Source organism: Somniosus microcephalus, chromosome 6 (genome assembly GCF_052327205.1).
Source record: "Somniosus microcephalus isolate GS21.2 chromosome 6, FLI_Smic_1.0, whole genome shotgun sequence".
Classification (NCBI taxonomy): domain Eukaryota; kingdom Metazoa; phylum Chordata; class Chondrichthyes; order Squaliformes; family Somniosidae; genus Somniosus; species Somniosus microcephalus.
In genome coordinates, this window is record NC_140992.1 from 6972347 (window position 1) to 6985479 (window position 13133).

Genomic DNA, 13133 nt, shown 5'->3' on the forward strand with positions numbered 1-13133 from the left:
GACCCCTGTCCCCCGCCCCCCAATCCAATGCTGCCAAGCCCCAGGAATCCCCCCCGCCTCCTGCAAACTGAAGAGCCCAACCACCAGATCCCCTCTTCATTGTGCTGCTGAGCCCCGGGGTGAGCCATCCAAAACCCACACATTCAACAGTGTTTGATAGGAATATAGGAACAGGAGGAGGCCATTCAGCCCTTTGAGCCTGTTCTGCCATTCAGTTAGATCATGTCTGATCTGTATCTTAACTCCATTTACCTGCTTTGGTTCAGTAACCCTTAATACCCTTGCCTAACAAAAATCTATCAATCTCCGTTTTGAATTTTTCATTTGACCCCCCAGCCTCACAGCTTTTTGGGGGAGAGAGTTGCAGATTTCCACTAGTCTTTGTGTGAAGAAGTGCTTCCTGACATCACCCCTGAACGGCCTGGTTCTAATTTTAAGGTTATATCAAATAACAACAGAAAACGCTGGAAAAACTCAGCAGGCCAGGCAACATCCGTGGAGAGAGAAATAGAGTCAACGTTTCAGGTCGAAACCCTTCTTCAGAACTGAGAAAAAAACAGGAAATGAAACAGATTAAAAGGCAAGTTTGGGGGCTGGGAAATGGGGGAGGGGATGAAAGAACAAAGGGGAGGTCTGAGAGGTGAAGAGACATTAAGAGATATTCAAGGCGAGACGAGATGGTAATAGGACAGGTAAAGAGACAAAGGATGGCTCTGGATGAAGTGTGAAATGCGCTGGCAGAGTGAGAGACAGCTGCCATGTGGGAGAGAGAAACAGGAAAAGGCACAAACCAAAGGTGTGGATAAAAAATATATAGAAATGTAATAGGGGCCGAGGTTATGATCTGAAATTGTTGAACTCGATATTGAGTCCGGAAGGCTGTAAAGTGCCTAATCGGAAGATGAGGTGCTGTTCCTCGAGTTTACGCTGAGCTTCCGTGGAACAATGCAAGAGCCCGTGGATGGTGAGGTCAGAGTGGGAGTGGAGCGGTGAATTGAAATAACAGGCGACGTTAACTCTGTTTCTCTCTCCACAGATGGTGCCTGGCCTGCTGAGTTTTTCCAGTGTTTTCTGTTGTTATTTCGGATTTCCAGCATCCGCAGTATTTTGCTATCATTTAACGGTATCCCCCTTGTTCTGGACTTCCCCACCAGAGGGAACAGTTTCTCTCCATCTACCCTATCAACTCCTTTAATCACCTTAAACACCTCGATTAGATCACCCCTTAATCTTTTAAACTCAAGTGAATACAGGCCCAGTCTATGCAACGTGTCCTCACAATTTAACCCTTTCAAACCCTGGTATCATTCCGTGCTCACAGCCAGGGTTTTGGGAGCCTGCTCAGCATGTCAGCATTTGTTGACACAAAGTAATACAGCCGCCCCCCTTCCTCCCCCCCATCCTCCTCCCATCCTCCCGCTGCATCCCCCCCATCCTCCCGCTGCATCCCCCCCATCCTCCCGCTACATCCCCCCATCCTCCCGCTGCATCCCCCCCATCCTCCCGCTGGATCCCCCCATCCTCCCGCTCCATCCCCCCCATCCTCCCGCTGCATCCCCCCCATCCTCCCGCTGCATCCCCCCATCCTCCCGCTGCATCCCCCCATCCTCCCGCTGCATCCCCCCCATCCTCCCGCTGCATCCCCCCCATCCTCCCGCTACATCCCCCGCATCCTCCCGCCCATCCTCCCGCTACATCCCCCCCTTCCTCCCCCCCATCCTCCTCCCATCCTCCCGCTGCATCCCCCCCATCCTCCCGCTGCATCCCCCCCATCCTCCGGCTACATCCCCCCCATCCTCCCGCTGCATCCCCCCATCCTCCCGCTGCATCCCCCCATCCTCCCGCTCCATCCCCCCCATCCTCCCGCTGCATCCCCCCCATCCTCCCGCTGCATCCCCCCCCATCCTCCCGCTGCATCCCCCCCATCCTCCCGCTGCATCCCCCCATCCTCCCGCTGCATCCCCCCCATCCTCCCGCTGCATCCCCCCCATCCTCCCGCTGCATCCCCCCCATCCTCCCGCTGCATCCCCCCATCCTCCCGCTGCATCCCCCCATCCTCCCGCTGCATCCCCCCCATCCTCCCGCTACATCCCCCCATCCTCCCGCTACATCCCCCCATCCTCCCGCTATATCCCCCCCATCCTCCCGCTCCATCCCCCCCATCCTCCCGCTGGATCCCCCCATCCTCCCGCTCCATCCCCCCCATCCTCCCGCTGCATCCCCCCCATCCTCCCGCTGCATCCCCCCATCCTCCCGCTGCATCCCCCCATCCTCCCGCTGCATCCCCCCCATCCTCCCGCTGCATCCCCCCCATCCTCCCGCTACATCCCCCGCATCCTCCCCCCCATCCTCCCGCTACATCCCCCCCTTCCTCCCCCCCATCCTCCTCCCATCCTCCCGCTGCATCCCCCCCATCCTCCCGCTGCATCCCCCCCATCCTCCGGCTACATCCCCCCCATCCTCCCGCTGCATCCCCCCATCCTCCCGCTGCATCCCCCCATCCTCCCGCTCCATCCCCCCCATCCTCCCGCTGCATCCCCCCCATCCTCCCGCTGCATCCCCCCCATCCTCCCGCTGCATCCCCCCCATCCTCCCGCTGCATCCCCCCATCCTCCCGCTGCATCCCCCCCATCCTCCCGCTGCATCCCCCCCATCCTCCCGCTGCATCCCCCCCATCCTCCCGCTGCATCCCCCCATCCTCCCGCTGCATCCCCCCATCCTCCCGCTGCATCCCCCCCATCCTCCCGCTACATCCCCCCATCCTCCCGCTACATCCCCCCATCCTCCCGCTATATCCCCCCCATCCTCCCGCTCCATCCCCCCCATCCTCCCGCTGCATCCCCCCATCCTCCCGCTACATCCCCCCATCCTCCCGCTGCATCCCCCCATCCTCCCGCTCCATCCCCCCCATCCTCCCGCTACATCCCCCCATCCTCCCGCTACATCCCCCCATCCTCCCGCTACATCCCCCCATCCTCCCGCTGCATCCCCCCCATCCTCCCGCTGCATCCCCCCCAACCTCCCGCTACATCCCCCCATCCTCCCGCTACATCCCCCCATCCTCCCCCCATCCTCCCGCTGCATCCCCCCCATCCTCCCGCTGCATCCCCCCATCCTCCCGCTCCATCCCCCCCATCCTCCCGCTGCATCCCCCCATCCTCCCGCTGCATCCCCCCATCCTCCCGCTACATCCCCCCATCCTCCCGCTACATCCCCCCATCCTCCCCCCATCCTCCCGCTGCATCCCCCCCATCCTCCCGCTGCATCCCCCCATCCTCCCGCTCCATCCCCCCCATCCTCCCGCTGCATCCCCCCCATCCTCCCGCTGCATCCCCCCCATCCTCCCGCTGCATCCCCCCCATCCTCCCGCTGCATCCCCCCCATCCTCCCGCTGCATCCCCCCCATCCTCCCGCTGCATCCCCCCAACCTCCCGCTACATCCCCCCCATCCTCCCGCTGCATCCCCCCATCCTCCCGCTGCATCCCCCCCATCCTCCCGCTACATCCCCCCATCCTCCCGCTGCATCCCCCCCATCCTCCCGCTGCATCCCCCCCATCCTCCCGCTGCATCCCCCCCTCCTCCCGCTGCATCCCCCCCATCCTCCGGCTACATCCCCCCCATCCTCCCGCTGCATCCCCCCATCCTCCCGCTGCATCCCCCCATCCTCCCGCTCCATCCCCCCCATCCTCCCGCTGCATCCCCCCCATCCTCCCGCTGCATCCCCCCCATCCTCCCGCTGCATCCCCCCCATCCTCCCGCTGCATCCCCCCATCCTCCCGCTGCATCCCCCCCATCCTCCCGCTGCATCCCCCCCATCCTCCCGCTGCATCCCCCCATCCTCCCGCTACATCCCCCCATCCTCCCGCTGCATCCCCCCCATCCTCCCGCTACATCCCCCCATCCTCCCGCTACATCCCCCCATCCTCCCGCTACATCCCCCCATCCTCCCGCTACATCCCCCCCATCCTCCCGCTACATCCCCCCATCCTCCCGCTGCATCCCCCCATCCTCCCGCTACATCCCCCCCATCCTCCCGCTACATCCCCCCATCCTCCCGCTACATCCCCCCATCCTCCCGCTACATCCCCCCATCCTCCCGCTACATCCCCCCATCCTCCCGCTCCATCCCCCCCATCCTCCCGCTGCATCCCCCCATCCTCCCGCTACATCCCCCCATCCTCCCGCTGCATCCCCCCATCCTCCCGCTCCATCCCCCCCATCCTCCCGCTACATCCCCCCATCCTCCCGCTACATCCCCCCATCCTCCCGCTACATCCCCCCATCCTCCCGCTGCATCCCCCCCATCCTCCCGCTGCATCCCCCCCAACCTCCCGCTACATCCCCCCATCCTCCCGCTACATCCCCCCATCCTCCCCCCATCCTCCCGCTGCATCCCCCCATCCTCCCGCTACATCCCCCCATCCTCCCCCCCATCCTCCCGCTGCATCCCCCCCATCCTCCCGCTGCATCCCCCCATCCTCCCGCTCCATCCCCCCCATCCTCCCGCTACATCCCCCCATCCTCCCGCTGCATCCCCCCCATCCTCCCGCTGCATCCCCCCCATCCTCCCGCTGCATCCCCCCCATCCTCCCGCTGCATCCCCCCCATCCTCCCGCTGCATCCCCCCAACCTCCCGCTACATCCCCCCCATCCTCCCGCTGCATCCCCCCATCCTCCCGCTGCATCCCCCCCATCCTCCCCCCATCCTCCCGCTGCATCCCCCCTATCCTCCCGCTGCATCCCCCCCTCCTCCCGCTGCATCCCCCCCATCCTCCCGCTCCATCCCCCCCATCCTCCCGCTGCATCCCCCCATCCTCCCGCTACATCCCCCCATCCTCCTGCTACATCCCCCCCATCATCCTCCCGCTGCATCCCCCCATCCTCCCGCTGCATCCCCCCCATCCTCCCCCCCATCCTCCCGCTGCATCCCCCCCATCCTCCCCCCATCCCCCCATCCTCCCGCTACATCCCCCCCATCCTCCCGCTACATCCCCCCATCCTCCCGCTACATCCCCCCCATCCTCCCGCTACATCCCCCCCATCCTCCCGCTACATCCCCCCCATCCTCCCGCTACATCCCCCCCATCCTCCCGCTACATCCCCCCATCCTCCCGCTGCATCCCCCCATCCTCCCGCTGCATCCCCCCATCCTCCCGCTACATCCCCCCATCCTCCCGCTACATCCCCCCCATCCTCCCGCTACATCCCCCCATCCTCCCGCTGCATCCCCCCATCCTCCCGCTGCATCCCCCCATCCTCCCGCTACATCCCCCCATCCTCCCGCTACATCCCCCCCATCCTCCCGCTACATCCCCCCATCCTCCCGCTACATCCCCCCATCCTCCCGCTACATCCCCCCCATCCTCCCGCTACATCCCCCCATCCTCCTGCTACATCCCCCCCATCATCCTCCCGCTACATCCCCCCATCCTCCCGCTACATCCCCCCCATCCTCCCGCTACATCCCCCCATCCTCCTGCTACATCCCCCCATCCTCCCGCTGCATCCCCCCATCCTCCCGCTACATCCCCCCATCCTCCCGCTACATCCCCCCCATCCTCCCGCTACATCCCCCCATCCTCCTGCTACATCCCCCCCATCATCCTCCCGCTACATCCCCCCATCCTCCCGCTACATCCCCCCCATCCTCCCGCTACATCCCCCCATCCTCCTGCTACATCCCCCCATCCTCCCGCTACATCCCCCCATCCTCCTGCTACATCCCCCCATCCTCCCGCTACATCCCCCCCATCCTCTCGCTACATCCCCCCATCCTCCTGCTACATCCCCCCATCCTCCCGCTACATCCCCCCCATCCTCCCGCTACATCCCCCCCATCCTCTCGCTACATCCCCATTCCGCTCCTCCTGATTCTAGAGGCTAAATAATCAATATGTTACACTCTCCCTCTTCAGGTGCTCTCAACACCATTAGCTTGGATTATTGCTTCCCTACACTGGAACCCTCGGGACAATGGGATGGGGAAGGGGAGGGAGGTAAGTGAAAGGAGAGGTGGAAGAAAAGGAAAAAGGGAAGAGAGGGGAAGTCGAAGGGAAGGGGAGGTTATGAAAGGGGAGGGGAAGGAGAAGTGAGAGGAAGGGAAGGGAGAGAAAGCAATGGAAAGGGGAAGAGGGATGGAAGCAGATGGGAATGGGGAGGGACAGGAGAAAGGGAGAGGAAGGCATGAGAGAGAATGTAAGTTGGAGGGGGTCCTGGAGAGGAAGAAGGGAGAAAAGAAAGAGAAAATGGAGGAAGGAGAGCAGAGAGGAAGAGGAGGGCAAGGGAAGGTAATGGGAAGGGGAAGGGGGATGGCAGTGGATGTGAAGGGAAGGGGAGGGGAGGGGAAGGAAGGAAAGCAGGAGAAATGCATGTTTGAGCAGAAGGGATACAGGAGAGGAGGGGGAGAATGCACAGCATTGGGGAAATGGATGGAGAAGGGAGAGTGAAGATGGAGGAGGAGAGTGCCAGCTTGAACAGGGGCGAGCGGAAGGCGAGAACCAACTTAATTAGTGGGTGATGGTGGAAGGTTGTTTTTGTGACTAGAAGCCTGTGTCCAGTGGGGTACCGCAGGGATCGGTGCTGGGTCCCTTGCTGTTTGTGGTCTACATTAATAATTTGGATGTGAATGTAAAAGGTATGATCAGTAGGTTCGCAGATGACACGAAAATTGGTGGGGTGGTAAATAGCAAGGAGGGTAGCCTCAGTCTGCAGGACAATATAGATGGGTTGGTCAGATGGGCGGAACAGTGGCAAATGGAATTTAACCCTGAAAAGTGTGAGGTGATGCATTTTGGAGGGACTAACAAGGCAAGGGAATACACAATGAATGGTAAGACCCTAGGAAAGACAGAGGGCTGGATTTTCCTAAGCCCCTGGAGTCGTGTTGGAGGCGTGCGGGCGATAAAAATCGGAGATCCGGGGGTCCCGACCCCATCCCGCCTCCAACCCGCCTCCATGTCAATTTCATAGGAGTCGGGTTGCCGACAAGTGCTGGAACCCAACTCCCAGAGGCGGGAAGGGATTAAAGGCAATTAAACTGCCTGTTAACAGGTAGTTAACAGGTAGTTTTTTGCCTATTCGCGATTTTTATTGCTGGTTTGTGGGCTTCCCGACAGCTCCAAACCATGAAAAGTTTGAGAGGCGGGACGTGGGTCTGAGGTCTTGGAGGGGTCGAGATGCCCAGTGTTCAGGTGAGTGAGGGGTGCAGGAGTGCAAAGGTAAGTGTTTTGCAAGTGTTTAAAGTGTTTAAATAAGTTTAACTTACTTTTACTTACCTTTACAGGAGTCCTGCATTCCGGTGTCGGGAGTCGGCTGCAAGAACCACAGCAGCTCCGATTTTTAAAAAAAAATCAGCTTCTTGGTTTCTGCAGCAAAATGATTTTAAAGTTATCCTGAGAAAGGACTGAGGCTGAATTAGCAGTTTTTCAGTGCTTGACAGCTTCAAACAGCTGTTAAACACTGATATTTCATCTGCCAAAAGCTTTTGACAGATGAAATGTCAATCTCCGACGTCACCTGTTGCCGGGTGGCCCTTAATTGGCCTGCTGAGCCCACAGGGCGGGCTCAACAAGGTCAATCAGAGGAAAATCCAGTGGGTTGGCCACATCTCCATGGAGGCGGGACAACAAGCCCGAATGTGGGTTTCCCACCTCCAACCCGCCCCCGTAGCAAAATCCAGCCCAGAGGATCAGAGGGACCTTGGTGTGCATGTACATAGATCCCTGAAGGCAGCAGGACAGGTAGATAAGGTGATTAAAAAGGCATATGGGATACTTGCCTTCATTAGCCGAGGCATAGAATATAAGAGCAGGGAGGTTATGATGGAGCTGTACAAAACCCTGGTTAGGCCACAGCTGGAATACTGTGTGCAGTTCTGGCCGCCACACTTTCGGAAGGATGTGATTGCTTTGGAGAGGGTGCAGAGGAGATTCACCAGGATGTTACCTGGGCTGGAGCGCTTCAGCTATGAAGAGAGACTGGACAGGCTGGGATTGTTTCCCTTGGAGCAGAGAACGCTGAGGGGGGACCTGATTGAGGTTTACAAAATTATGAGGGGCATAGATAGGGTCGATAGAAAGGAACTTTTCCCCTTAGTAGAGGGGTCAATAACAAGGGGGCATAGATTCAAGGTAAGGGGCAGGAGGTTTAGAGGGGATTTGAGGGAAAACTTTTTCACCCAGAGGGTGGTTAGAATCTGGAACTCACTGCCTGAAAGGGTGGTAGAGGCAGGGACCCTCACAACATTCAAGAAGCATTTGGATGAGCACTTGAAATGCCATAGCATACAAGGCTATGGAGCAAGTGCTGGAAAATGGGATTAGAATAGACAGGACTTGATGGCCGGCGCGGACACGATGGGCCGAAGGGCCTCTTTCTGTGCTGTATAACTCTATGGCCTAGAAATTCAGTTGGTTGTGCCAGCAGTTAGCGCCTCAAGAGAAGTGAATTTCGGGCGCTATGCGTGTAGCGCCCGGGCGCAGCGCAGTTTGCGCCTCGCCCCAAATTAAGTTGACCCTTAGCGCCGGCGCAAAGTTTAGCGCCCGCCCGGCTGCGCGCGCAGAAAATGACGTCACATCCTCGTGCAACGCCCTTTGCGCGCCCCGATTCCAAACTTCAGTCGGACCGCCCCATTGTGCGGCTGGCGGCCAGAGCGTTTGTAAAATGGAACGCAACACAGCCGACGCAGGCCCCGGGGAGTGCAAATTAAAGGGCACGTACTCTGCAGTATAAAGGGCAGCCATTTTGCAGCAAACACTCTTGTGCAACGGATTTCTGGACACACAACAAGGAGGAGAGCTAACTGGTTTCGTGCAGCAATAGCTCAGGTATTTTTGGACTCAGGCCAAAGCGCTGCAAGTGCCCTGTTGGAAATTTGACTGTTTGCCAGCATTTGATGGGGGTTGCATGGGGTGCCAACGCGGAGTTTCAGCGCCATGTGCGTATTGCTCGCAGACGCGGGGTCAGAGGGGCAGCCCTGGCTAGAGGCAGAGGGGGCAACAGGCGTTGGCAACATAGGCCTTACCCAGTCAGGGTATACCGCCAGCAGCGCTCCTACCTCACCATGAGTGGCGCGCGATGTGTAAGAAGGCTGAGATTCCGAAAGGAGGTGGTTGCAGAGATCTGCCACCTGCTTCGCAGAGATCTGCGTCCAAAGCTCAGGTGCAGGACGTCTCTGTCGGTGGAAGTGAAGGTGACGGTGGCATTGAACTTCTATGCCACCGGCTCCTTCCAATCCGCTGTTGGGGACATAGCAAACATATCCCAGTTCGGCGTGCATCGCTGCATCCGCCAGGTGACCGATGCCCTTTTCAGAAGGAGACGCCAATTCATCTCCTTCCCCATGGCCCTGGAGAGCCAGCATCAGCGTGCAGTGGGATTTGCTAGACTCGCGGCCTTCCCCTTGGTGCAGGGCGCCATTGACTGTACGCATGTGGCTTTGCGGGCACCTCTGGAGCATGGTGAGCAGTATCGCAACCGGAAGGGCTACCATTCTCTCAATGTGCAGCTGGTGTGTGACCACAAGCAGCGCATCCTGGCTGTCAATGCCTGCTTTCCAGGCAGCTGCCACGATGCCTTTATCCTGCGGCAGAATACTGTGCATGACATGTTCGAGGCACAGCCTCCCCCAAGAGGATGGCTACTCGGGGACTGTGGTGATTATTCTTTATGTTTAGTAAGAAGTATTGTGATTGGTTGTTTGTTTCCTGCCTTGGGATATATGCTGTAATCTCATTGGTAGTTGATGTCATGTGATTTGTGGTGGCCATCTTAAATTCAGTTCTTTCCAGCCTTTAGTTGGGACTGGGTGTTGAAAGATGTGCTACAGGATTTTTAAGTTAATAAAGCCTAGATTAGAAAGGCAAATCTATTCTTTATTTCAGGGACAAAGGCTATCCTTTGTGTACCTGGCTCATGACCCCGCGCGCCCAGGACCGCTGCTGAAGAGGCATACAACGAGAGCCATCAAAGGAGCAGAAACATCATCGAGCAAACTATTGGGGTCCTCAAGCAGCGGTTCCGCTGCCTTGATCGTTCCGGCGGATCTCTGCAGTATTCGCCGCACCGGGTCTCCCAATTTGTCGTAGTTTGCTGCATGCTACACAACCTGGCTCTCCGCAGGATTCAGGCACTGCCACCTGACGTTGGACCACCACCTCAGGAGGAGGAGCAGGAGGAGGAGGAGGAGGAGGAGTACGATCCCAGGAGGGAGCGACAAGGTCCAAGGGCCGTCCGTCGCCAGCTTATTGAACGTAACTTCTAAGCCCCCTGTCAGGGAATGCCTTGTGGCCATGAAGCAAGATGAATGCAGCCGCTCCGCAAGCCCTCAGCCGGCGAAGGCAACAAAGACTAACAAGAACAACCATGGACACTGTCTGAATAAAGATAAATTTATATTTGACAAAAATGAAACCCCTTCCCACATGAATCCCAAAAACAATCAACGGCCCCCACAAAAAGTGCAACAAACGACTCACTCCCACAACCTGGGGAGGAGTAACTCCACATTTGAACAAACCAGGCCTCAACCTCGGCCTTAACGCAAAAAACATACCCATAAACAAAACAACCATGGGCAACATAAAGATGTCCACCGCCATATAAAATGAAAGCTGGCCACACCCTCTACTTAGTGGCCCGCGAGGGCGAGACCTTGTCCAGCCTTTTGGCGCCCCTGCCCGGCCTGCTGCTCCTCCGCAAGCTCTGCCCAGTGGCTGCTGTGAGGCTGGGGGAAGGCGCCTGAGGGCCAGATGTCCTTCCGCCAGATGGCCTTGGGGGGCGGCCTACACGGGCTTTGGGTCTCGAGGGGCCGGCTGTTGATTGGCGCACATGTGCATGCCCACCATCAGCTCCAGCCGCTTGCCGTTGACGCTCCACTGGGGGAGTGGCGGCGACGGATGGCGCAATGTGGGCAAGCTGGCGTATTGGAGGCGCTGGCTGGTGATGTCGCACGCTGGCACTCGCCCGGGCATGCACTGCACGATCCGCACCAATCAGCCGAAGGGCGGATCGCTGTGCTGCTGCAGCGCGGCGGGTGTCCTGGCGATGCCTGGCTGAGGCAGCGCGTGTGGCAGCAGTGAGTGCCCCTGTTGCCCTGGTCTGCGCCCGCATCACATCCGCCACTGACTTGACGGCATCAGCCAGCGACTCCATCGCCGGAGGCATCCGTTCCACTACCTCCATCATCATCCGGCCACTCTCGGCATTTGATGCCCCAAACTCCCGCACACTGGTCGCCAGCGACTCGATGGCCTCAGGCATCCGTCCCACCACCTGCATGAGCTCTGTGTGGCGGCGGTCCGAATCCTCGGCCATTTGGTCCAGCTGGCGCACCTCCTCCGAGGTGAAGGTGGCCGGACTGGAGGCGGGACTCTCCCGCTGGGGAGCAGGGGTCCGAGCTAGGCGACCCTTGGCACGTTGCTGGCGCCGAATGTCCGCAGCAACTGCACTCCCCTCCGATCCTTCCCCCCTCTGGGGGGAAGGCCGCGGCCCACCCGCAGCCCTCCTGGGTGGCTGGACGCCACTGGTCCCAGCAGCTGCAGTCCCCTCCGAAAGTTGCTCCAGGCTCTCGTCCAGGGAAGACTTGTCCAACACTTCGCCCTCTGCTGCGGGACCTGAGTCCTCCCCTGATGGTCCGGGTTGCTCTTCCTCCTCCTCCTCCTCCTCCTCCTGTTCGGAGGGGCTGTCACTGGCAGCTTCAGGGAGCTCTTCGTCACCAGCTGAAAGCAGGAAGGCACAAGAGTAGCTTCAGAGTGAGGAGAGGGCGTCAGCGAGGGAGTCATGACTGGTGGCGTTCAGCGCATTGGTGGCACAGTGGCAAAGGAGGTAGCTCGGATGCGCAAGTGCGACGAGAGAGGGCCAAAAGGCGAGGTCCTTACCATTGCCGGGCAGCGGAGGGTCGGCTTCTCCGCACGCTCTGGGCACAATCACACGGCCTCCCATGAGGCCACTCACGCGCTCCTCCAGGGGAGTGAGCTTCTGGAACTTGGCGCGGCCTCCCCCGGTGATGTCGCGGCGCTTGCGATTATTCGCAAGTTTAGCCTGCAAGAGAAAGGACGGGCTCTAAGTACGGTGTGTAGCCGTGACGTAGTGTGCACTGCCTCCCATGGTGGAATAGCTTGGCCAGAGTGTAGCCCTGATCTAGTGTGCACTGCCTCCCATGGTGGAATAGCTTGGCCAGAGTGTAGCCCTGATCTAGTGTGCACTGCCTCTCATGGTGGAATAGCTTGGCCAGAGTGTAGCCCTGATCTAGTGTGCACTGCCTCTCATGGTGGACTAGCTTGGCCAGAGTGTAGCCCTGATCTAGTGTGCACTGCCTCCCATGGTGGAATAGCTTGGCCAGTGTGTAAAGTGCAGAACGTGCAATTGATGCTCATGACTGTCCCAAAGCTGCTGGCTGAGGGCTGCCCATTAGGCCTTTCAGGTCCCTTTGCCCATCATGTCAGGTGTACATGCAAGAATGAGGAGGAGAGTGGAAAGGGTACTCACCCTGACAATCCTGGTCAGGTCATTGTATTTCTTCCGACATTGCACCTTGTCCCTGGGGGCATCGCCGTAGGACGACACCCTGGTGGCGATCTCCCTCCAGGCTTTGGTGTAGACACGGTGGGTGGGATTCCTGCCATTGTCTGGGAACAAGATCCTGCGCCTCTTCTCCAATGCTGTCAGCATGATATCCAGATCACGCTCTGAGAAGCGCAGGGCACGCTCACGGGCCTTCTCATGCGTTGCCATGGCTCCTTGGGCTCAGCAGCAGTGTTGAGGCCTAGTTTGAAAGCTGCAGTGTGCAGGGCGTGGCAGCAGACCAAATCGTCCCTTCCCCCTTTAAGAGCTGGCCGGCGCCACGGGGTCTGCTGTCAATCAAAAAATGACCGCACCCGCGCTGCGCCCCGCCTCGGCGCTATCCCTCTGCACCGCCGGCTTAGCGCCTAAAGATAGTCGTGTAACACCTCTTTTAGCGCTCCAGCAACCTCTTAGGGCGAAGCAACTGAATTTCGGCGAAGGGGGCACAACTTTGGGGCGGGCGCTAACGTTAGCGCCCCAAAACTGGCAAAACTGAATTTCTAGGCCTATGACTCTATTAATTAGGTTGGAGGAGGAGAAGTGTTCCAATTTGAATTGACAAGAGGGAGAA